The sequence below is a fragment of the Protopterus annectens genome, chromosome 8.part0 (genome assembly GCF_019279795.1).
Source record: "Protopterus annectens isolate FY-2018-M chromosome 8.part0, PAN1.0, whole genome shotgun sequence".
NCBI classification, from domain to species: Eukaryota; Metazoa; Chordata; order Ceratodontiformes; family Protopteridae; genus Protopterus; species Protopterus annectens.
Genome location: NC_056741.1, coordinates 880,314,709 through 880,341,824, shown reverse-complemented (window position 1 = coordinate 880,341,824; position 27,116 = coordinate 880,314,709). Strand labels below are relative to the sequence as shown.

General features: G+C 38.6%; 1 protein-coding gene across 6 annotated transcripts in view; it reads left to right on the top strand.

The window, feature by feature from the left end:
* CCDC120 (coiled-coil domain containing 120) overlaps positions 1-27,116 on the top strand; it is a 1,397,471-nt gene that overhangs the window by 342,671 nt on the left and 1,027,684 nt on the right. Inside the window, exon 2 of one of the 6 annotated variants that reach the window (XM_044080395.1) lies at positions 3,989-4,061. The exons of the other annotated variants lie outside the window; for them this stretch is intronic. The gene's annotated coding sequence lies outside the window, so the exon portion shown is untranslated. The remainder of the gene's footprint in view (positions 1-3,988; positions 4,062-27,116) is intronic. 6 annotated transcript variants of the gene reach the window in all.

Here is a 27,116-nt window from a genome sequence, read left to right as displayed (position 1 = left end):
TCACCATATCTGTCCCTCAATCTACGAATGGTTTTACCCACATAGAAGCCGGGGCAGGATAAGCAAGTAGCCACATACACTTTATTTCCATTAAGCCATTTTTGAAAATCAGACATAATCAAATTGTTTGACATGTCTAATTTAAGTATTTATTTTAAAAAAATATGTAGAAAGTAGTTTTAAAAGTGTAAATAGATTTAGTATGTTGTTTAATGAATGATCAGGAAGTATTTTGATACAATGTATACATTCTGGAGTATCTTTTAAGAACAATAGTCTTTTGACAAAATGTACTGTCTTTTTAAAACGTTTGGGCGCCAAAAAGAGTGGGTAGTTGCTTGTGTAATTACAAACAGTATTTCTTACTATTTAACCTGTTTGGGGAGAATGTTTAAACAACTCTGAAGATGCCTTTGGATTACTTGGCGAAAGCTCTTAGTTGTTTGAATTGCAAGTATTTCGGATTGCATTAAACTGTTAATTGTACTGGTTTCGGTAATTGCTTTTATTTTTTTCTAAATGTTTTGAGTCCGTCGACTACTAGCTATAGTACCATGGAAAACCTACCCCACAGGGGATCAGGCCTCATTCCACTAGGGCTACCTCAACCTCTACAGCTTTTCTCAGGGGAGTCCCTACCAGGGACATCCTGGAAGCTGAAACCTGGAGTTCTGTACACATCTTCACCAAGCATTACCACTTGCCTATCTTTTCTAAATCCAGAGCTAGATTTGCTACAGCAGTCTTACAAGGCCTGCTAGCCAGCCCTACTATTTCTTGACTGCCTCCACCCTTCCTCAGCTTTGGGAATCAACCCAAGTGTGATGACAGTGAAACACGAAGAACATAGTACAGCTGTGTACACTTACCATAAATGTAGATGTTCGAGTGTATTCACTGTTGCAGTCCTGGTTACCCTCCCTCCAGCCCCCTGTCTTTCTATTCTTTCTACCTATCCTCTTTTTGCCCATATCTTATGGAAATGGTATTTACTTTTTATTGGAGGTGTTCCACACCATTTGATTGCTTCCTATTTTGGGGGCTCCTGACATATGGGGCAAGAAAAACTGATGTAATGGCATTGGCTGCATGTTTTATACCCCTGACGACCTGACGTCATGGATGAGATGACAGCATCCGATGCAGAAATCCCAAGACTCTGGTATTCAGGCAGATGGAGGGCTACCAACAGGCAGATAGCCCAAGTGTGATGACTACAAAAGTGAATACACTCTAACATCTACATTTATGGTAAGTGTACACAACTGTACTTTCTATTTCCATACCTCCTTTCTCTCTCTCATTTTTTTTCTCTCTCATACACAAGACACACACAAGGCCACCTTAGAGTATAGGGATATAAATGTTGTCAAATGGTGGGGTCCTGATCTATTTCCTTACTAATGCACATAAGAGATTAGCTTTTTATTCCTAATTTTCATAAAAAGCTGATTTGTTCCACGCTTTGAGTACTGCAATGTTTCTTCATGTAGACTGTTCTGACTCTGCTCCACTCTTTCTGTGTAGTAGTGCTGTTCTTCTGTTTTACTTCTGCAGCACTCCTTTATAAAAGGTGACAACGATTTGACCTACCCTTGTACTCTTAATTTCTCTCATACTCTTCTGCCTAATTTCTTCAGGCATATATAAAAATATAGTCAGACCAGCCAAACATGACACACCACCTAAAAACACTACAAAGTGGGAGGCACTTTATATACAAACTCCAAGATCACACTACAGTGGGGTAAAGGGCAAATTCACGGCGACGGCCAAGCATTTTTTTCCCCCGGGAAAAAATCGCTGACCTGGTCATTCACGTTAGTGGGTTTTTGCTGTTTAAGGGTCGTTTCCGTATTTGCTGTAAACAGCTTTCAGCAACATATAGACTATATATATATATATATATATATATATATATATATATATATATATGTGTGTATGCTAGTGCCGGTGTGTGTTTAGTTAAATTTGGGATTCAAGTTGGTATCGAGCAATGGTACTTCATCACCCTACCCTTGTTTTCCACCTTCCTAGTAGTCATTCCATTTCTTCAGCGATAACCATCTTCTGACTGGGATTGACACAAATTATGGGAGGGATCTTTAGTGTTAAGCACCTACATCCAAATGTCAGCATTTCCAAGGCATCTACTGAACTCCAGCATGCTGATGATTGTGCCATTTTTATGTATAACAGAAGTTACATCCTTGTTGTACTGGAGATGTTTACAGAAGACCGTCTAAGCTGATACTGTCAATGAGCTTCAAGAAAGCTAAGACACTCCATCAGCTTGTTCAAGGCCTTTCAAATGTCCTTTCAATAAGGGAGAGATGCTGAAGATAGCAGAGCATTTGCCACTGTTCCCTATCAGTAACACAGATAGTGAGACTCTGCATAGGAATCAGTGTGGTAGTGGTTCTTCTTGGGTAAGTGTTCCAGCCATTTTCATTGCATATTAGCTACAAAAGGAACTTGAGGTACACATATATAGTTTAGTTATCATACCACACTTTGTTTATGGATATGAAATGTATGTGACTTACTGAAAGAGCTTGCAGTTATATTGCCTGTGATGCTACTAGAACCCCATTCCATCAAATGGGAGGGGGGACTGCAGTAAAAAAAAAACATTATTAATTACAGTCAGCAGTATTAAAAAATACATGAAGGAAATCCCGCTGCTAGAAATGAAGTGGCTTTCAGTAATCCATACGCTATTCGAAAAATTATAAAGTCTGAGGTAGCCTCTGTGATGATGCTGTAAAAAGGATTTCATCAGACTGTAAAGGAAGTCTGTCTGTCTATCATTTGTTAACCAAGGTAGAGCACTTATCTATATGGGCATTTTTTTTCAGGCTAGCTTCAGTAGCCCTAGAAAAGTATTCTTGAAATCAATGTTTCAAATAATAATGGCAAATGAACACATTTTGAAGTATATTTTCCTGCAGTATGATAAATCAAATACTGGACAGAAACATACTTTATTTAGAAATAATATTATAGTACAAAGAAAGGCAGCCTACAAAGAAAGGCAGCAATTATTTAAACAGAGGCACAGAAAAGGGAGACTGAGAGCTAGAGTGTTAACAGCGAAAGAATGGAATGAAAGAGGGAGAAAAGGTGGGAGTGGACAAATGAATTATAGACGTAGGTTAGCAGAAGGTGTAAGAAAGTGGGATGAAGCAATGGGGAGGGAGTGAAAATAGAAGGAGTTGGAGAGGTAAATGTAATTTGGGATTACAGATGTAAGAAACAGTGCTAGGTACTAGAAAAGAGGACGTAGGGTGTATTTAGTTATTCCTATAGGAATCCACTCCTAAAATATACTAATAGTCATATGATATTAACATCACCAATAGGCATTTTAAGAGCTAGTTAACATTTGACTGTACAAAAACACATGAAACCTGAAGATGTAGCCGTCAATACATGGGGTGGGGTGGGGTAGGCTTACAATGATAGTTGCTGTTTGTTGTGATTTGAATTACATTAAACTTGAAATGTATTATAAAATCACACCCCATAAAATGGTAATTTTATGATTATTTAGATGACTTTCAATTGTTTACATGTTTTTACATTTTGGCATGTCTACAGTTTATACATTTATTTCCAAAATGTGTGTTTTTATGCAGTTGATTTAAATAATTTTTAAAATGTCATTTGGTTATGTTATGTCATGTAATATGATTTGCATATTTAAGTAGCCTATTGTTATTGCTTCAATGTCTGATAAAGTCATTTTGAGTAAGAAGAAAAGAATGCTTACCACAGATTTTTTATATTTATTTTTTCTAATGGGGTATGAATAACTAAACCATTTAACTCCAGTGTGGATTTTTTTTTTAATAATTTATCTGCATGGGACTTCAAAATTGTTTTTTCTTTGATTTGATCCTTAATATGGAAACACCGATTCTCAGTCATGATTTCTTTCTGGGCTAAATATTGTCTTCAGATGTCTATTTGTCAACTTCCCCAACAGATTTCTGTATTGTCAACTCAGCCACTGCCAAATATTGTGCACTCATCTCTGAAGATTTACCTCAAGAAAATAGGTAAGAACATGAACCACTTTAATAGGTGTTGGTCATCAGCTGTTCTGTGTACTAATGCTACCTCCATCTCTTGGTGGCTTTCTTTGAAAGGAAGTGTTTTATTATGACAACTAAACAGAAGGCTGTTCTTCCATACTGAAGTGCCTGCAGTTGTACACAAGAGTTGTTGGTTCATGAGTTTTTTTTGTGAGAGACTCTCAGTGATAACATGCTAAACTATTGTTGTCTTTTAGGGTGGTACAGTGGTGTGTGTACCAAGAGGAACCCATTTCCAAAAAGTGAGAAACTTTACACTGATAGCAGAATCCACTTAGTTTACCTATTGTCCCTGTTTGTTGGATTCCTTTTAATTTTTGCTGTTGATTTCAGGTTTCCTTGTATACATTTGTGTAATTTCTTCTACTGCTTAGGGGTGTGTGTGTGCATGTGTGTGTGCGTGCATGTGTGTATGTGTGTGTGGTTTGTAATACACACACGTGTTTCATATATATATATATATATATATATATATATATATATATATATATTTAAAATCTATTGCCACATTTAATGTGCATTTATGGGCAAACCATCCTACATATCCATAGATATGACTTTTCATGGGAGAAATGAAAAAACATAAAACATGAACAAATGCAAATAAAACTTAGTAAGGAATACTTTAGAAGACTTTAATTAATCTTGAAAACAGCATGGACATCTAGGAACAAAATCCATGCTATAAACCAATTTGCTCTTCCTGGCCTAACTTACAGTTTTGGAGTGACTGACTGGCCCCAAAACGTGTTTGATAGATTAGATAGGAAAGCAAGAAAGATGCTTTATGCTCACGTAATGATTTATAAAAAATCACTGCATACCAAGATTATATATTCCCCATTCTGAAGGAGGGATGGGTCTCCTTGAAATTGATTACATGTATAGATCTGTAATCGTAGGACAACACACACATCTGCTGACCTCACAAGACCCAGACGTAGAGAGTTTTGAAACCTGAGGAGAATAAATCTAAGATGACTTCTCTGCTTAATCTCGCAGAAGCATTTCGGCATCAAGCAGGAATGGTAATCAAACCAGAAGTAGTTAAAAATCAGGCAGCAACTGAATGTGCCAAAAAAACAAAAAGAAAGAATATAAGTTGAAGGACCAGATGAGAAGGCAAGAAATGTGGAAAATGCATAAATATAGTTGCAAGTATAGAAAACTGGAACAAACGCAGGAATGGTTAAGGAGAGGCAAATTCAAACCAAGAGATAAAAGGTTAATATTAGCAGCCCAAGACAGTGGGCTATGTACACACTGGTTTACAACATCCATTGAACATGTGGGAGAAACAGACAAATGTAGGTTTTGTAAAACTGATTTTGAGATGGTCGCACACCTCGTTGCTGGTTGTGACATACTAATAGCAGAAGGACTATATACTGAAAGGCATAAAAATATGGCAAGACTGTTGCACTGGGAATTGTGCAAACATTATGGTATTGAAGTGACTGAAAAACACTGGAAACATGAGCCACAAAGCATCATAGAAAATCATTGTTTACATCAGATGGGATCACCCATTACCAACAGTTCAAAAGACAGATGCTAGAAAACCAGATATAGTGGTCCATGCATGAAAAGAAGACAAAAGTAGCATTGATCGTTGAAATCACCACACCCAGTGACTACAGCGTCTTGCGTACAGAGAGAGACAAAGTCATAAAATATCAGGATCTGCAGGCAGAAACGAGAGCCATGTAGAAGAAAGATACCCAGACAGTTCCAACAGTACTAGGAGCAACGGGTCTTATAAAAAAGAATCTACAGTCGTATATGTTACTAATACATGTAACCCCGTACGAATTGCAGAAGGAGTCATTACTGGGCACATTGTGGGTGCTGCGAAGATCACTTTTGGCTGACATCAAAGATTGAAGCACTACTAATTTCATGAACTTTAATTGTACTTTTTGACTTAGAAGTGGGGTCCATTCCCGTCAAGGTATTGCAAACCCAAAAGATTTGGAGAAGTTAAAAAAGGGAGATATGAAAAAGTTGATGTCTTCTGTATAAGCACTTAAAATGTCTTTTGGTCTAGGAAGGAAGAACAATGGAACTAGGCTATTAGTATGAAAGATGCTTGGATGAAATTTCCAAATATTTCAGGCTCAGTCACAGGACATCAGTTATGTCATCTTATTTCAGTGAGCATGTGTGTGTGTGTGTGTGTGTGTGTGTGTGTGTGTGTGTGTGTGTGTGTGTGTGTGTGTGTGTGTGTGTGTGTGTGTGTGTGTGTGTGTGTGTATATATATATATATATATATATATATATATATATATATATATATATATATATATATATAATGTATATACATGAATCTACTTTCATTAGATGAAAGTATGATCTACCAAATTGTACTTATCGAGTTGAATCCACCAAAGCTCCACTTCAACGAATGAATGGACTGCTGAATTCCTTTCACAGGGAAAGGAACCACTTGACCACTATGGAAACCAAACCAAACGGAGGAAATGTAAGCACACCAAAGTGGGGGGCTTCACCCCCCACACACCCCCTACTTAAATATACCAACTCCAAGATCGCACTACATGGAAGAGAGGGTACAGTTCACCATGGTAATCCAGTGGTTCCTTTTCTCTGTGAAAGGAATTTGGCAGTCCATTTGTTTGTTGAAGTGGAGCTTCGGTGGATTCAGCGCGGGTAAGTAGAACTCGGTGGATTGTACTATCATCTAATGAAAGTAGATCCATATATGTGTGTGTGTGTGTGTGTGTGTGTGTGTGTGTGTGTGTGTGTGTGTGTGTGTGTGTGTGTGTGTATGTACCAGGCAGCCTAGTAATATAACCAAGAGAAAACAAACTGCCGTTCCTCCACAGAGAGCGACTCTTATAATTCCAGAAGGAGTATCAACACCTAATATTTTAATGCAAGTAAAACCCAGCGCAAGGAAACAAATAAAATGACAGTATAGCAGCAGAACGTCTGTCTTCAAACCAACAGAAGGATAAGCGTTTTCAGCAATGCCTTCTTCAGATCCTGGAAGACGGACTAGTTAGTCCCCAAGTGATCCTTATTGGTAGTCGGACAGTTGAAGGAGGGTCCGATATGAAAATCTTAAATTCACACATTTGGCTGAAAGTCGGTCTTCAATGGTAAGGTTGCACTGGATTCAGAATCCTGCAAGAGAATGGAGGGTCCCACCTCCCCACAAAAACAGTTAAAATGATGCCTTATTGCAGTTTCAGACATTTTGCTTTTTTATTCAGAATGACATTTGATCATACTAGATGCATTTAAGTAAGAGCCATCTTATCTGCTGTCATGTTCTGTGCAACTGTAACTTCTGTGTCACGAATGAAAAGGGTGTCTTGAAGCAAAATATGCACCTTGTAATTAAACGTATGTCTGTTGTCATCCAGCTTGTGGTTACAGTACATTCCTTCATAGTTGTTTTCAACTTCAGCCATTGCTGTTACACTGTTGATTGACTTGTGGTTTTTCTCTACCATTTCATTGTCATGTCATCACCTTGCTAAGCCAAGAGTGCCATGTCTCTGCTTGTCTTAATGTAGTCTGTTTGGATGTTCTGCTCTTGTACTGCTAGAGATGAATTTGATTTTTATTTTTAACCCAGTCCTATCTGTCCTCCCTCCCACTACAGGCCATCATTATGTAATGTGCTTTCTGTTATACTGCTTGGATATGTTATATCCACTTTACTCAGTCATGCCTGGAAATAAGGCACAACTCCACATTGCCTTGATAATTAACAAAACTGTGCAATTAAATTTGTGACAGACTATTGCATTTTGTGCAAATGTATGTCAACCCAGAAGCCTTTCTATCTGTACGACTTACTGCATTACTCTCCTACTTGGTATGAAATTGTTTATATTCATGCTGAAGATTTGCAGTGACTTTATATCCAATAGCCCCAATGGTTAGGATTATGTCACTGCTTGCATATTTTTTACAACATTCTAGAAGAAAACGTTACTAATTATCACCCGTTAAGCAAAAAAGTACGTCTGGATTTTGATGAAGAGTACACACAACTTATGCTCGCAGACTTCTGCTTTTATATCTCCAGTGGGCCACTTTGCTTTTTTATCTTGTTGTCTAAGAGATGGACATCTCTGAGGTATGTATCATGCCATATCCCAAGACGAGAAAGAGTAGATATATCTACTAGATAATGATAGAAATTCAGAATTGTGAAGAATTCCTCCTTTTCTACTGGATCAAGCTTTTCACAGTTTTTCTGCAGCATTGCTGGTCTTGGCCACGGAAGGGTTTATTTCTTAATGAGAAGCCCAACAATACTTTTGTTGGAGTGGGACTGTGAACTTTTTATCTTTCTGTTCGTGCTTCATATTTAGATTTCTGCGTGACTTACTACAGCAAAGAACGAAACATTGTGTGAGCTGAAAATGGTAATTGAAGACCTTTAGCCCCTATGTGTCTGATGTATAATGCACTGTACGTGGTTTGAGTGGATTTGAAACTAAAGGAATCTGATTAGCCTACAAGAGTCTCCTGTTTGAGTATGTTATTGCTTTCACAGCTGTATATCATTCTGTTTGGTGTTGATAGATGACCTCTTAGCAATAGATCTCATGTCTTGCCTTCTAGTTGGTTGTGGAGGGTGCAGGAGTGCAGTGGTCAGGGGCGCAGAGGTCAGAGCATGAGTGCCAGATATTCCTAAGCCCATCTTGCTGTTCCAAATGGAAATACTGTACACTAATCAGTACAGGATTGACAAATGGCAAAATCTCTGCTTCATACATACTGGGAATGTGGGGTGGACTTCACAAGACTCTGTATTTCTAGGGAATATGGGGACAGCCTGAGGATGCTGGACATCACACAGAAATAGCAATTGTTTTTGCTATTCATAAAGTAACAGAAGTGTGTGTGGGGGTGTTACATGAAGCCTGTATGGTGGTGATTAGCTACCTTTGGCTGTTTCATGTTTTTAGAACACTTCTGGAAGCATGCTATTCTTTAAAGTCAGATTTCTAGTCCTGAGTTTGTATTTTTATCTGCTGTTTTTCTCTACAGTTATTGTTGTGGTTGCTTATGCTTCAGCATGTTTTCAGAGACTGAAGCCACTTTGCCCTGGACTGAAACAGAATTCTGAGGGAGATGCAACATTCTTAGTTCAGATCATATTGCTTTGTTCCAAAGGCATGGCATTTTGTGTGGTTACCTTGCCTTGTGTTATACCTGCCAACTGATTTCATGGAAATATTTTCTGGCCATCTTCTACCTCTTTTAATATTACCTGACCTGCAATCTCTGGGAATCTTTTTCTTGGTTATCATTATACAAATGCTGTTCTTTTCAGGATTTTTTTAACTTGGTTATATCTTTACCACATGTGGCATCAGCTTCTTTGGTAGTTAAAAGCAGTTGTTCTGTTCGTTTTTTTACCTTTTTATCTATGTATTATATGTGTTTGATAGTATTTTAGGTGGTACTGTGCTCTGCGCTTTACATTTTGTTCAGTTTGTCACCCTGCCATCTGCATTTTTAATTGGCCTCTTGTTTACATGTGGTGTGCTTGCTATTCTGCTTACTGGGATAGTAAGCTCATTTTATTATTTACTAGAAGCAACTTGCAGTGGCATTTAACAGTGCAAGGGTTTGTAACTTTCCTGTGTATCATCCTTATCTGAGATCCTTCACATTCTCTAGCTTTGTGTCTTGTGACTGTACTGCTGTGGATACTACATGGCAGTGTTGTTTTATTAATGATAGAACTGCCCTTGGATTGTATCTATTCTTCTTCAGCATTAGCTCTGTGGTCAGCACTGTGTCTGATGTACTGAAAGGTAAACCTATTCTGCACTGCAGTGTCTACCTGTTACACTGGGAGAGTTCTAAGATTTTTGTTATTTGTATCCCAAGTGATTTTTCAATTTCTTACATTTTACACTTGCATCTTGTCCATGGATCACTGCTTTGACCCACGTATAACATTTCTGCATAGAACTTTTTAAATTTTGGTCTCATTTCTTATTGGTTCAATAACTCAAATGACCCCTCTTTGAAATTCACCACATTACAAAACCTTTTAGCTTCTATTTTACTGGCATATGTGCCTGCTACCCGGTTCAGCCCTATTTTATCTGGCATGTAAATTGATTATTGCCTTCTGCACTGATTGGATGCAGCCAGCTGTTCTGAACCTGCATCTTTCATATGAAACCTGGTTTTATCATGACGTGTATCACTGTTTTGCTTCCATGTTGCTATTGTTCATTCAACCTCCACTTTGTTTCTAAGTTTGTATTTTTTCCTTAAACTCATAGTAACCCACACCAGAAAAAAATCTCTTATTAAAAGGACCTCATCCTGGCACTGGAGCCTTTATTACCTTATAAAATTTCCTTTAATACTTTTCACTTTTGCAATGGGTACCTTATTCTGAAATGGCATTGGGCAGGGCCATGGTTCTTCAGATGATCTGGTATGATGGTGGACCCTAACCACTCATGTGTTAGCTGCTTGGAGATAAGCTACTGTGTTGGGGTAAAATGGTACAGAGATCAAACTACCATCTTGTATAATGTACCTAGCATAAACGCTGGTTAAGCTAGATTTTGGAGACCTGGCCATCACTGGTCCCATTTGAAGGTGTTGCATTCTGATACTAGATCCATCCTCAATGAGCCTGGAATTATCATTGATTTTACTGCCCAATAGTGCTGTGGCTTTCATTGCAGAAACCTAGCTGGGCACAAAAATTTTATTCCCAACTTGGCAGCCACAGTGCTTTCTGGGGTGCACTAGCCTGGACAAGATCAGGATGGAATAATGATTTGTTTTTCCTCCAGGCTACATCTGACAAAGGTAACCAGCTGCAGCATCAATTCTTCTGATTACATTGTTGGAACAGGAGCAAGCTGTGGGTTCCTACTCATCTGTTATCCATTCAGATATGAGGACAGAAAGTTCACAAACTGCATTTCAATCTTGGGGTCTTCAAGCTGGTTCATTGCGGGTGATTTCAAGATCTTGGTTACCTGAGAGTCCATGGCTCTAGCTGAAAAATTCATTTGCATCATTTGGGTTTTTGCTTTAGTTGGGTTATTACCTCTATTACCCCATTGGTGTTCCAAACTTATGCTGGAAACAGTCTCTTGGTCAGACCTCTGCCTTGTTTGATTCACAGTAGACTTACCCATACAGAGTTAGCCTAATTCATGTAGAGGATTGAAGCCCCGACAACAACCCTAGAGTCCAGAGTTCAGACAACTGCTGGAGCTAAGATGGAGAAAGGGGTTGTGTGTGCATGGATCTATGAAAGAGTGAATCGGGGATGCCTGTGCTAACACGATGTGGCCACCACCCCATTAACTACCGCAAGAAGTGCTGATCTGCACTAACAGTAGTTAACAGGGATTCAGAGACATGCAAATTAGCTTAATCTCATTGTGACTAATGTGTCTTTGAATTTGAAATCTCCACATTGTGCAAACAGGGCCTTTTTTACAGCAGTCCTTAACAAAAGAGGTAGGATTCTTTATTAATTTCAGTGCTTGTGGTATCACTGTAATAAAAAAGTAGTGTAAATATAGAGTACCCTGGTGATAATAGGTCTATATAACCCTATAGCTCTTCACACCTAAAGTAATAATCTGATGTACTTTTTGCCATTAAATGGGAATACCACCCAGACCAACTGAAGAAGCCAAATTACCTTTCTTATCATTCACATCTTTGTAAATATTTATTATTCCTTCCCAGCTTAAAAACCACCAAATTCGCATTGTCTTTTTTTTGGTCTCACATGCTTCCAATAAATCAAACAAATGATTGCTTTGCATTTGCCGTTTCTCACAAGTTTTTGTAACCTTGACTTTTTTCAGTCTTCAGCTTTGTATATATTACATTTCTGCATCTTTTCAAAACAAAGCCAATACAGTGCACAAATGTCTTTTTTTTTTGTTTCTTTCTAATAAATTTCTAACAGAAGTGTTTTGGTTCTATAGCTGTACTGCATGTCTGGCCAGTAATGAAATGCTGACAGCACAGGATAGTCTAGTACCAAATTATCTTGTGCTGTACCAACATTCTTAAAAAGATATCCAAAGTCAAAAGTTATTACACTTCATTTTGCTTGTTTTGATTCTATAAGTATTTCTGATGGTTAAGTGATTTGAGGGCATTTTTTTATACTTTACTTAATCATAGTAAATATTAGTTACATATCATGAATGCTGGTGCTCTTTTGGTCTTGTAAACAGATTCTTGTGCATAACATTTTCCTTTATATGTATTCTGTATATTTTATAATACTTTGTACATCATATTAATATTCTGACATGTATATAAGTTCCTATGTTATTGTTTTGTTGCTATAATGCTATCTGTATGCTAGAGCATTTTTCCCTTTAGTTCATGTGTAAAAGGTCTCAACAAGAAAAGACTAAGTAACATTAATTTACTTTAACTTGTAGTTTTTCCAGGTGCTGTACTGCATGAGAAAAAACAAATATATGCCAGACTTTAATATGTCATGCTGTGATCTGAGATCCACAAATAAACTCCAACTGAAAAGACAAGAAACAGGGTGGTCAATCAAACAAAATGAAAATTAAAAGCCTTGCTTCCAAGGGTCATAAAATTGCCAGCTAGGGATATTTGTCTTGTATCTAACATAGTATTTTGTAAAATGATAGTACAGCACACACTAGTGCACTACTGCCAGAAATAGAATATAACACAGAGGATCAAGTTCCAAACCTGTAATTTTTCTCACTATCTGCATTCCCTCCCATAACGAACCCGCATTCAGTCTGGAGTTTGGACTCCTACCTACATCTGGTCAAAGGCAGACCACACATGTTTCTAAGACACGGTACTTTCCCATAAGGCCAATGACACCCTGTCACATGCAGAACATGTATCAGCTTGCACTACTTCAGCATCCCGAGTTACTGGGCAAGTGTGAAGGTGGGCGCGTTTTTAATAGTTATTGGAGCACTAAGCAGCTGTTTTTGTCCTTTAAGGTAAGAAGTACAGACTAAGGATCATGAAGCACTGTAAACTATATATTTGAAATCCTATTTTGTCATTGTTTTCATTTTATATTTTTCCATCTATAGCATTATTTTAGTTTTGCAAAGGAGTACTGCATCTTGTATTTCCTGTATTTTTTTTTTAATTCTCTTTATTGTTTTATACAGATATTAACAGTAAATAACATCAGACAAACATACACGAACTGGCTACAAACAAAGCTATATACACTTATACATTGCCCAAAGTAAACAAAGGGTGAAACAGTAATCAAATAATCAGTTCAATATATGTTCAAATAGCATTCTCCAATATTCTTTAAGATATGGTTTCCGGTTAATATTGTGGAACAAGTATCTATGAGCCTTAAGGTGTTTAATAGCAAGAGTCTTGAACCCTTCCCAAGTTAGTAAGTGCCTATTTTTCCAATTAAGAGAGATATAGTACTTTACTAACATAAAAATGGAAATCAGAATTCTGTGTTGCGCCTTTGATAGGCCTGGAGGAGGGATGTGTTAGTAGGGAGAGTAAATTTCCATGAAAGGGTTGATTTTTCGTAGCCAATTTTTTTCCAGTTGGACTCTTAGGGCACACCATAGTTTGTATGAGCATTTGCAGCTCCAAAATATATGTAAGAGATCGTCTGTTTGATTTTGACAGACTTGACAATGAGGGGAAGAATTAGGGTATATTTTGTTAATTATGTCGAGGGTAAGGTATGCATTGTTCATTACCATGAGCTGGGCATATTTAAGTTTTTTTAGGGGTATGTGGTTAGAGCTAATCTTTATGGCATTTGAAATCTGATTATGGGTAATAGAGGGATCTTGCTTTAGCTAGTATTTAGAGAAAATAGGCTCATTATGTGTTTTGGAGGACATGATAACTTTGTAGGTATTTGAAAGCATTTTCTTTTTAAGGAGAAGTAGTTTCCACAGTGCCTTGCAAGTTGAGATATCCTTATCTGTTACCATGAGGTGATCTAGGAACATATGTACTAACTCCCTGATTTGTCTTAATATGATTGTATATTTTTTTGGTAAGTTCATGTTAACTCTCATATCAGAGACGGTCTGTTGCTTGAAAGGGAAGAGGTCGGAAATGCATTTATTCCCGAGAAGAGGGAGTATTGGTCTAAGTTTAACATACAACCATTCATCTTTAAATTAGGGTTGAGATGTAGTGGTTGTAGAGTGTTAAAGGCAGGGGTCAGGTTTAGAGAACGAAAAAGATTTTGTAATGACTTTATATTAGATTTAATGCCATTATGCAACTTAGTCTTACCCAAGTTTTCTTTATTCAAGAAAGGGAGAGCAGAGGGATTGAGGTTTAGAGATTTGACATAGTTATTAAAGAGTATAACCCAGGCTGGACACCACGTAGTGTATTCCTTATTGTAGGAAGCTATGTTTATGATCCTACTACCATTGATTATTTCATAATATAGTTTAAAATCCGGCAACTCAAGACCTCCTTGCTCCTTAGGGAATGTAAGTTTCGTGTAACTAATCCTAATAGATTTAGGGGACCATATAAATTTTGTATTTCCTGTATTTTTAAGAATGCCCTTTGTGTCATACTTGCTTATGTCATGCTTGTTGCGTCTTGATTTTTATTTTATTATAAATTGATAATAAGAGAAGTTGCATCTTGACTTGATAAGAGCACAAGTTTTCAAAAGCAATTTAGAAAAATATGACACTTAAATGAAGGTTTAGCAAAAACTTGCAAGAACATTTGGCTTTCCAGAACAACTGCAACATGAAGACTAATGGGTGTAGGAGGAAGACAATCATCTGATCAAAAAGAAAAAAAAAAGGTGCAATACTTAAATTATAAGTGAAAATAGATGACCCATCTTAATAAATTGTCATAGCTCCAGCAAAACCAGCATATGGCTCATAGCAAACAGTTCCTTTAATGAAATAACTTGTACCAGTGACTGAGTTGTGTGTGGGTATTGAATTCCATGCCCACCCTTCCAGTAGACAATATGAGCTAGTGCAATCCAAACACAGTGAGTGGCAGCAAACATGGGACCTTGTATCATGGTGTTATGCTAGTGTTGTAACTGTACTTGGGTGTTTAGTCCCGCAGAACTAATTGGTGTCTTACACAGAACCCTGTGTTAGTGCATATGCCAAAATGGGGGTATGGTTAATGTACTTATCCTCCGTAGGAACCATTCCAGTCACAGTTAACTGGTAACGAGCCCAGACACTGTACCTGTTCCTATGCCAATGATGGGGCTGTGTTTCTGTGACACTTAGTGCCACTCCAAAAACCAGGAACCAGTAAGAGCCTGGAAGCCTGGTTGTTGCCTTGTCAGCTTCTTCGTTCACAATATATGCCAGCACTGTATGTAATTGATGAGGGTATCGACAATAATGATGCTATAATCTCTGCACTGGTTATAAAAACAAAGCAGACCATGATGAAATTCAGATCTTACTGTTTTTTTTCATAAATGGCACTATTTATCACTTTAAAACATACAACATTTTTTCAGATGTTGTTCAGGTCTACAAACTTGCTAATTTGTATATTGGTTATGTCATTAAGGAATTACAAGTAGCTACCCAAGACAGTAACAGACTAACTATAGCTGAGAATGTTCTGAACCCATCGGCAAATGTCAAGCCAATTTCTGCCAAAGAGATGTGCATAGTTAAGGTCCAAATTCCATAACACCAGGGTGGTGCCCTAAAAACCTAGGTTGCAGTCAGAGTTCCACAGGCTGGAAAATGCTGAAATATTGTTTAAGGTGGAAAGGAGCGAGTGCATTTCATCCATTGAGGTGCTATATGCACAGCAAACAAAACCAAATATATAGATTTTAAAGCTGCTATTAATGTAATGCTACAATAAAATCAATATTGTCATGAATGGAGGACATATTCACATCTGTCATGGAGCAGGAAAGCAGGACATATTCACATCTGTCATGGAGCAGGAAAGCAGATCAGGGAAACTGATCTGGCACGGGTATAGAAACACATAGCTAAAAGTGGAAAACTCTTCTAAATGGTTCTTACCTGCTATCACATATAGTGGACTTTCCAGACACACCCTAGTCATTAATAGACATCATCATTTCACGTGTCTTGTTCTGAAAGTGGTATCTGTTCACAGGTTCATAGGTGTGTACTAGACTAACAACCACCAAGTCTTTTTAAGCCTAGCCATGTATCCCGAATCTCTGACAAATTCTGGTACCCTTGAAAAGTGTAAGCAGGGGCTTGGGAGACTAACCATTTACAGGCTACTTGTGTTTATTAAAGACATAGGTGACAAACCAGGGATGAATTTCCTGTCCCCCATCCAGTTGTCCAAGTTACACTTGAATTTTTTTAGGGAGGAACTGTCTATCACACTGATGAGCTGGCATTCTGGTAGAAGGCAGCAGACCAAGTGCTGGTGAGGTCTGTATATGAAGTTTAACTTTGTATTACAGAAATGATGAGTCAGAATGAAGAACTATTCCTGAATAAACTGTGCAGGTAACCAGACCATCCAAAACAGTATGTGTTTCAAGTTAACAGGCACATAAGGGTTTTCCAACAATGTTTATTTTCATCACATATTATTACAAGATTAATCATTAAACCTCACTGGTCAAGTCTTACTGTTAGAAATGCCATGTCATGGGTACTGATGATGGTCGAGTGTCCCAATCCCAGGTACTGAACTATTAGGAGAACCTCTGGTTTAACATAGCACCATTTCCTTTTCTCTGTGAGTGTGGTATGTCAGAGTTAGTATATATAAGCAGAAAAGAGTGTTTGGGCTGGGGTGCAAGAGGCTTGCTTCTCTATAAAAGCACTTGTTTTGATTGTTGTTATTCTGAAAATTATTTATTAAGATTTTTATTTCAGGATATGTGGTCGTGCGCTCATTTGATCAGAGGCTTACAGCTAGTGAGAGTCAATGTGTATGTTGGCCAAAAAGTATCCACGATTCAGAATTTCTTTTATTAAGGGGAGATGACTGGCAAAATTAGGCTTCTCACAAGAAAAAAAAAAAAAGACAGCATTGCTAAAGGCACCTTAGTCTAAGAATGTGCTGCTAATTGTTGTCATTAAGATTAGGCCTTCCACTGCTGAAATGTTATAATAAATTATTTTTGAATCTGTCAGCACTGTCTGGAATCCCTTGAACATCTTGTTAAGGACTGGATCAGCATGAAAGTGAATGGGGGACAGTAAATGACCTTCTTGACAATGAAGACAATGGATAATGTCAGATGACATACTTCCCGATTTTGATCTTGCTTCATATACTTGACTGCCTATACTGAAATAGATGTACACTGGTCATAGATTATCAGACAGTGGTATCCAGTCTTATCTGGAAAGGGAGTTATCCCTAGTGATTATAGTTTATCTTCAATGTTAGGCCCAATTCATAGCAGTCTGTTCATATTTAAAATGTAAGCAAACCAAGCAGGATGTGTTGTCCGAACTCACCATCATCATTGGCCACATTTTTTTTCCCATTTTCATACATGGGTTTGGAGTGTCACTTCAACTGCTGCCATCTTTCCTGATTTAGTACCACTCTCTTACCTTTAATGGCCATGACTGACTGTCACAGATCTTTTTTTTCACAGAATCCATCCGTCTGTTTGCTAGATGTCTTCGTTTTTCTTGCTTCTTCCTGTTTGTCCCAGATCTTCACCAGATTGTCTTCTGCTTTTTTGCTCATATGCCCAAATCACTGTAATCTATTTCCTTTGACCTTCTATAAAACTGGAGCGACTTTGGCTTCTACTCTATTTCTTTTGTTCCACAGTGTGCATCCTACCACCCATCTCAGGCACTTCATCCCCATTACCTCTAGATTTCTCAGTGCTCTGCTTTCTCTGCTCAGGTTCCTGTACCATAGAAAATATTGGTTGCACCAGTGTTTTGTACCCCTTACTTCTCAGCTTCTTTGACAGTATGGCACACACACTGCCCCTGGCATTATATGTGACTTGGCTACAGTCCATCTGATTCTAGCTTTGATGTCCTCATTCAGACTTTCCTTCTCCTCAACTACCCCTCCCACATACTTGAAGCTTTTAACCTGTTCCACTATTTTCCTTCTATCTCAGTTTTTAGCTTCTTCTGATTTCCCTTATTTGTTGCCATGACAACTGCCTTGTTTGTACTCAGTTTTATCCCACGTGCTTTCAATTTTGCATTCCATTCACTTAACGTTTCCTGAAGTTCTTTTTAGAGTTTACTTATAATCCCACATCACCTTGTAACTTTGTATTAGCCTGGTGCTTTCCCTGACTTCATTTTTTGTTAGTTTTCTTCATCTTCTAGGTTGGGCTTTTCTTCCCTTTTTCATTGTAAACTGTGTCTGGGGCACTACAGTGTATGTGTGTGTGGATTTATCCAGTAGCTGCTGGAAATACTCATTCTATCTGTCTTTGAAGTCCTGTGGACTGATGAGCAGGTTGTTGCTGGCATTCCCTTAAGAAGGATGTCTGACTAGCTTCTTTATCTCTGTCTTTGCCTTGCAATCTGATAGCTTCTTTGTGCCATCTGTTCAGTAACTTTCCAGAAGCTGGTAGAGTGCCTTTGAGACCTTGTTCTTTGCTAATGCAGCTGCTTTCTTGGCCTCTTGGTTAGCCAGCCACTATTCCTTCTTAGCCTAATCCATCTTTTCTATCTCCCAACTACCTTATGGGAAATCAGAATAACCAAGAACCACATACACTCTGGACATATACTGAAGCTTTCAGTGGTGCAGTTACCACTGTCGAATGGTACTGTCAGGAAATAAACCTATAATGACCCAGTCTTGCTACAATTGAATGACATGGTTATAAAAAGGGTCAAGGACATAATACCAGCTCAGGTCTCACTTGAAAAGAGGTCACCACCCTAGTAGGACTAACTTGGTCAACAAAGGATGGATGGATATACAGGCTGTTATTATAGGCCCCAATTACCAAGTTCCCAGTGATATTCCTCCTAACTGAAAGATCACACATATTGAAGCTGCTGCAGAATACATCAAACAAGAAACGGCACAGAAAAGTACAACAAAAATCTGCTTTTCCAGGGGCAAGCCCCTTCACCCACATGTGAGGGCTTGTACTCCACTGTCTCACACACACACACACACACACACACACACTGCTGTTGAGATCATCGATGCATCGATAAAGGAAAGCAGCCAGAACTATTTCAAATCTACTGCCCTTTGTATTCTGTGCTTTGTATTGTCTCCAGCAGCCCTACTGAAGTCAGTCAGAAAATTATGACAGGTCCTGCCTAAATGAAATGGCCATTTGTAAAGTAAGGTTTGAGTATTGAGAACATGGTAATCATTTCTATTGTGTATAATCCACTCAGTATTTCTAGATGCAGCTTTCTGCATCAAGCACGGTTTCCCTTAAGAGCACAAGGGAACACAGTCAGTCCAGGGCCTGGGTTCTCTCTCTCCGCCATCTCCCTCTCCAATAAGACCTTCTCTCTTTCTCTCTCTCTCTCCCTCTCCCCAATAAGACTCACTCTTTCTTCCTCTCTAATAAGACTACCCCATGGTCACAGCTGTAGGATTGTGTCCTCAGCTGAGTGTCCAAGCCAAGTCCTCCAGCACCCTGTCTGTGAAACCAGTGATTCGTGTCCCTGTTCTAAGTAGCTGACACACACACTGAGATTTGATTTTCACACAGACACCTGGGAAAGGCTGGCACAGATTTACTAGCTGTGCCCTCTTCTGCCCAGACTATATGGTAGTTACACTAACATCAGACATCCCAAAGCCAGCTACACTAAGGCTGTTGCAAAAGTACCCAATTGTACTGTGTGAAATTAATATTAATCCAAATGACACTGTTTGGCCAATGTGGTGAGGCTTTCGGGAGTGGACAGAGCTGTCACCAAATGTATATAAGTACCCTCAGAGATTAAAATATTCTCCAAAAGACCAGCCACAATGAAAAACTTAAATATATTTAATAAATAATAAAAGAACATGAAAATAATAACTATCTATTTACAATAAGCACCAGCGTTTCACTCACAGGCAATATTAAAAATAGCACAGGTGGACACAGTTAAAGAAAAGCAATACTTGACTAATTTCACTAGATTTTCCTGACTGATCTAAATAATTATTATTCCATGGTTACTTACTAGAGCAAGGCAAGATGAAGTAGATTAGGGGTTCTTTGTCAGGTTCCAAGAACAGACTGCTCTGATACGTCAGTCTCACCTAGTATTAAATATTATTTTTAGTGATGGATTATAGAACGACATCACATACATCTGACTTCTGGTTCCCATGCTTCCCCCCCTTGGCTAGAAGCTGTTATGATTAATACACACACACACACACACACACACACACACACACACACACACACACACACACACACACACACAGCCTTGCTAAGATCTGCTGCAGCTCATGGAAGTCATAAACCAATTTCAAACATTCACCCTTCCAGAGTAGCAATAAGTTCACATCATTGACAATGAAGGAAGCTTCCTAGTAAAGACTTTTTGTCTCTGTCTGCATTAAGAACTGTAAGATACAATCTTTATGGCCTAAGCCAGGTAATTTAATTTCAAACTATTTTCAAGGTTTGAGAGTAACCTCTTCTCTTCCAGTATCCTCTGTTAAAACATATTTAAACAGTTACATGTATATTTCTTTTTCTGTCCAGCAGGGCACACTGTTGGTACATTTTGTAACACAAGCAGCTTTACAAATACATTTTTCAAAACAAACATCTTTACAAACTGGTTTTATATACAAATGACATACAATTCTTTACAAAATTCCAGCTAACGGTGCTCGCATATGTTACATGCCCACTGCCCTACTTCTCCTGTCATAGCTGGCAATACCTCACATCATCACACAAGTATTGATGTTGGGAAAATGATGCCTTATAGTAATGGCCTTTTCTGTATAAGTCACCTTAGCACTGTAGGTGAAAAAAAGTCTCACCTGAAGTTTTGTGTAGTGGTCTTGCATAGATAATTAAAACAAGAACTTGACTGAAAGTTACACAGGGTCCCAAATGTTTCAGAATGCATAATCACAAGCAACACCAAGGTACTACTGAGAGTATTCTTCAGCACCACAAAATTCATACTGACCTCAAAGGCTCCTTTGTACAATTACTTCCTAACTGTAGTGCAGGCATGGTCCAGATGGCCAGCGACAGCTTACATGGGCTCGTCTACTACAGAAAAGGCAACTGCAAGTCGTAATCTAACAAAATGATATCCAATCATTTTGTATAAACACTCTGTTATACATGCCATCAAGTAAGTTGGCAGAACTATGCAAATGATATAGAAAACAACAAAGGCCATTATCCCAGACAATACCTCCACAGCATACAAATAACCTTTTTTTGTGCTTAAATGAGTACAATAATTTGGCTATAAATGTCAGCAATGTCAGTGGTACAACAAGTAGCATACTCATTTTTGGTGCAGAATGCTGTGGGTTCTATTCCCAGACCAGGTAGACCGATTGCTGACATGGTAGTATAACATAAGAGGATGCTGCACTCCTGAGTTTTTTGTCTGTCAGATGAAACAATAAACCAAGGTATCTTCTGCTTGAGTTGGTGGTATCTCAAGTGGATGTAAACTATCTCATGGCATCTATCAAAACGAGAAGGTGAAGTTTCCTGATGCCCTGGCCAATTCCCCCCAGTAGTATAAATACTGTGACGTTATGGGCAAGTGCCAGCATGATCAGTTGGAGTTTTGTGAAGAATGATATGCCCTTTGAATATCAAACTGATTTATACAAGATGCTTGTGTTGCAAATGTATTACAACTGTATGCCATTTATATATCAAACTGATTTGTACAGATGCTTGCGCTGAAAATGTATTTGTGAGGTTTGCTTGAGTTAAAATGCATCAACAGTGCACCTTGCTGAACTGAAAAGAAATGTACATTTATTATTGCAACTGAATTAAATGTGTATACTTTAATAGAGGATACTGGCACAGCAGAGGTTAACCAGCTAACCTACTTTAGGACAAATAAGGGGAAATATAAATAAGCTGTTAAACCATTAAAATGGCACCCACAGTGCTGAATAGGACCTGAGACGATGGGTCTGAGGAAAGAGCCTTTGTTCCATTAGCTCAGTGAAGAGCCCCAGGTGCTGCCATAAACATTTGGATGTGTATTCTTGCCATCTGTGCTAAATTCCTGTCTCAGATTCGAAGGGGAATACTGTGAGAACCTTGAGCCAGGTGATCAGATGATGCCATTCTGCCAGCCCTCTTAGAAATTATATTTTAGATACTAAGAAGAGAAATTTCAAAATATTGAGCATTCTATTGGGGAAGCCTACCTAGAAAGACCCTCACCCACAGAATCTTGCCTTGCAGTAGTAAGTAACTTAACTAGGGAACAGTAAAATTCTTTTACATTCAGTCAAGAATATAGTGAAGCTTAGTTCAGAGAGTGTTTTCCTTTATTTGTATGAGTCTGTCCATCAGTGTTAATTTGAATATTTTCTGTGATTTGAACTCTGTGGCTTACTGTAAATAGATATTCAATATGTTCATGTTCTTTCTTTATTATTAAATGTATTTAAAACGTTTATTGAGGCTGGTCCTTGTAGAAAGTCTCTAACCTTTGAGAGTACTTATAATGATTTGGTGACACTGTGTGGGCCACTCCAGAATGCCTAGCCATCTTGGAGAACTACTACCATTTGTATTTGTATTAATATTACACAGTATAATTGGACACCCTTTGTTAAGGGCCTTAGAGTAGCTGATTGTGGACTGTCTGGTGGCAGTGATAACTACCTTATACTCTGGGCAGATGGGGACACAGCAGGTAAATCTGTGCCAGACTTTCAATATTTTCATGTTCTTTTTTATTATTAAATGTATTTAAAACCTTTGTTGAGGCTAGTCCTTTTAGAAGGTCTCTAACCTTTTGAGAGTACTTATATTAATTTGGTGACACTGTGTGGGCCACTCCAGAAGGCCTAGCCATCTTGGTGAACTACTACCATTTGTATTTGTATTAATATTACACAGTATAATTGGACACCCTTTATTAAGGGCCTTAGAGTAGCTGATTGTGGAGTGTCTGGTGGCAGTGATAACTACATTATACTCTGGGGAGATGGGAACACAGCAGGTAAATCTCTGCCAGCCTTTCCCAGGTGTGTGTGTGTGTGTGTGTGTGTGTGTGTGTGTGTGTGTGTGTGTGTGTGTGTGTGTGTGTAAAATTAAATCTCTGTGTGTTTGTGTGAGCTACTTGGGGCAGGGACATGAAGCACTGGGTTTACAGAGAGGCTGCTGGAGGACTTGGCTTGGACACACTGCTGAGGACCTAACCCTACAACTGTACCAGTGGAGAGTTTTATTAGGGACCTGGAGAGAGACAGCTATAGAGATATCCAGACCCCGGGCTGAGTGTTTTCCCTGTGTGCTGTTAAGAAAAATTATACTTGATGCAGAGAGGTCTGCATTTGGAAATACTGAGTGTATCCATTTGTATTCAAAGTGAACGTCCCTCTCCAGTGTCAGTGGTGAGGATTCAGGCTCTTTGATTACTGGCCCAGCTTGGTGATAACACATATTGGTGGCAGTGGTGGGCATCACAAATACCACCTTAGATCTCCCTTGAAAAGAGGCCATTAGCCTAGTGGGACTAACCCAGTCAACAAAGGATAAAATAAAAATATATAAGTAAATACATTTGTTGTGCTGCTCCTCAAGTGAAGTTTTAAGGTCTTGACCTAGGCTTGTTAAAACCTGTGACCACTGGAATGTTTTACTGCAGAGTAAAAGGTTTTCATAACAGACTGTAGAACTGCTGAGTAGCTACTGGGCTAAGCTGTATCCAGATAAGTGAGCTTGACTCTTAACATTTGACTTGGGATACGGAGGGGAATATGAACTAAATTTATGTGCTTATGGATCCATTTGTTTTGTGGAGGTGTAGAAAATCGGGGAATGTCAAGGACCCAATTCTTCTTGATCTCTTTTACCTCCACAAAACAAATATTTCTGCAAGCACTAAACTGAAGACTTGAAACTCCATCAATAAATAAGACATACTGAAGGGACAGATTTATTACTGTGCTTCCCCCTTCTCTGGAATATTCTGCCATTTTATATAAAACAGATCGCTAAATGCTCTGTCTTTTAAGGCAAATCTTGACAATGTGGAGCACCCCTAAAGTCATATTAGACCTGATCTGTTTTGCCCTCCTGGAGGCAGGAGGTACTTTATTTTGGGGGTACTGGTAAAGTGATTTATTGTCCATGAACTGATTGTCTCATAAGATGTATGAGTAAATGAGAAACAAAAGCCAGGCTGATAACCTGGAATTTGTGGACTGGGAGTTGATCTTTCTTGATCATAATGACAGCAACCCCCTTTCAAGGACATTGCACCAGATTCTTGTCCTGTCCAGAAAAGAGCAGATAATCAGGGCAGTGCCTGATCACACTCATCCTAAAGAAGGGTAGGTGATCAGTACCACAGCACCACCACAGACCACACATTATCCATTTATCCCAAAGGATAAGTGGTACTGTACAGCTGCACAAATACCTTATCCAGTCATCCAGAAAGATTAAGTGGTACCATACCACCTTACAAATGCCTAATACATTCATCCAGAAGGATAAGTAGTACAGCACCGCCACACAGATGCCTTATGCATTCATCCTGAAAGATACGTGGTACCATACCGCAGTACAGATGCCTTACCTGTTCATCCTGAAGGATAAATAGTACCGCACTGCTGCACAGATGCCTTACCCGTTCATCTCAAAGGATAAATGGTACTGTACTGCCACACAGATGCCTTACTCATTCATCCTGAAGGATAAGTGGTACCGTACCGCTGCACAGGTGCCTTACCCGTTCATCCTGAAGGATAAATGGTACTGTATCGCTGCACAGATGCCTTACCCATTCATCCTGAAGGATAAATGTTACTGTACCACTGCAGAGATGCCTTTCTTATTCATCCCAAAGGATAAATGGTACTGCACTGCCACACAGATGCCTTACCCATTCATCCAAAAGGATAAATGGTACCGTACCGCTGCATAGATGCCTTACCCATTCATCCAGAAGGATAAATGGTACTGTACCGCTGCACAGATGTCTTATGTTTTCATGTGGAAATATAAATGGTACTGTACCACTGCACAAATGCCTTATGCTTTCATGTGGAAGGATAAATGGTACCGTACCACCACACATATGCCGTATCCATTCATCCCAAAGGATAGATAACCAATACCATACTACCACACAGATGCCCTACCCATTTCCCATCCACAAGTAAATGACTCTGTAAAGGTATTCTTTGCTATTTGATGAAGGAGCTGTTAGAAGTAGTGTACCAGAAAGGGAGGGTTCACCAGAAAAACCTTTACATGATGAAGTTCCAGGACTTTAAATGTTTGTTTTCCCAGAGGTGTTTTCAATCTGTGAATGAAGAAGTAAAAACTAATGGGCACAGTATTTTTTAACATAAGGGGTGGCGTAAGCCACAAAACTTTGGGCTAGGCTTATAAATGCCTTAGGGCAGATAGCCTAGTATAAACCTATGAACCTATGAACTGTTCCAAGAAATTATGCTTTATTATCTGCCAAGAAATCTAAGGATGTAGTAGTTAATCAAAAGAAAATACTTTTGTCACACCTAGTAACGTTAACAATGTAATGGGGGAGGAAATATAGTTCATGCCTGTTTATAAAGTGCTTGTGCCTACAAGTGCACCTTCTGTCTTCTGTAACATTCAAATTTATGTAAACTTGTGTTAACAAGCAGCTTTGTCATCTGTTTTCATATGTAGTACTGTTGATGTTAAGTGTTAAGCATATAACTAACCTTTTTTATGGAGCTGACAGTATTGAACCTCAGATGAACTTAGCTGATATTCTCTCAGAGGTGTCAGTAATTTTTGTAAAAATTTTGCTTCAAGATTTTTTGTTCCATCTGATGTTCTTAGCTCAGGTGCTCTGGTTGTGTGAATTGTTGTTCAATACAAGGAGATGCTGGACCTCAGCACTCATGCATGTCATTCTGTTAAAGTACCGCCTATTTATGCTATTAATAGAGCTAATATTCAATGCAAATAGCACTGTGTTGAAAATGTGATTCCCTGCCATCTGTTAATGTGAGGTTATATGTTTTACAAAATGCTACAGCTCTTTTGAGAATTATTATATATTCTTTTGTAGTTCTGTTCTGCCACTGTAAAGGATTCTAGTCCCGTGCGAGTAGGACAAGGTGCAGAGGTGGGGCGCTGAATTATGGGTAGCTTAACTAAAAAAGCTGTTATTGCTTAAAGAAGACATCAAAGGCTTGGAATAACAAAGGATCAATCCCCTCCACACCTTCCTATCACGGCCATTTAATCTCTAAAGTCCATGAGTAGTGTTTCATGTTAAGTCTTTTAATTGATGGTCTCCACCGTTGCTACATTTTGTGTATAGAATGGATAATGTAATCATCACAAAGAAGATGACAACATTTTAATGGCAGTATTTTTTTCAGACTACAATGGAAAAGGTAAGGGGAACTGACTTCCTATAGCAAGTACAGGTTGTACTATTCTTGGTGGAAGGGTTAGATGAAAGTTGTTTTTGCACATGTACTACAAGCCAAACCCATTCATTCATGCTCTTGTTTAAGTGACTATGGCCAGCTTTCCAACTCCTGAGACATGATATTGGGAATAATGTGATGTACTCAGTTTTCAGCCATTCCACCCTTCATAAGACAGGGGATGGGTCTGCTATTTTACCCCACACCACACCCAAGAAAAGAAATTGTATAGTGTTGGCTGCAGTCACTGAGAATGATAATGGGGCAAAATTGGGTTCCTATTAAATGATCGAAAACGCATTCTTTCGAATGCGTCTTGATCAAACTTGAAAGCATGAAAAGCCAAAATAGAGAAACGGCATATAATCAAATTCTTTCCCTGGGAAGGAAATTGCTTGGCTGCTTTCATTACTTTGCCATTTTCGTGACGGTAGTGCGATCTCTGAGTT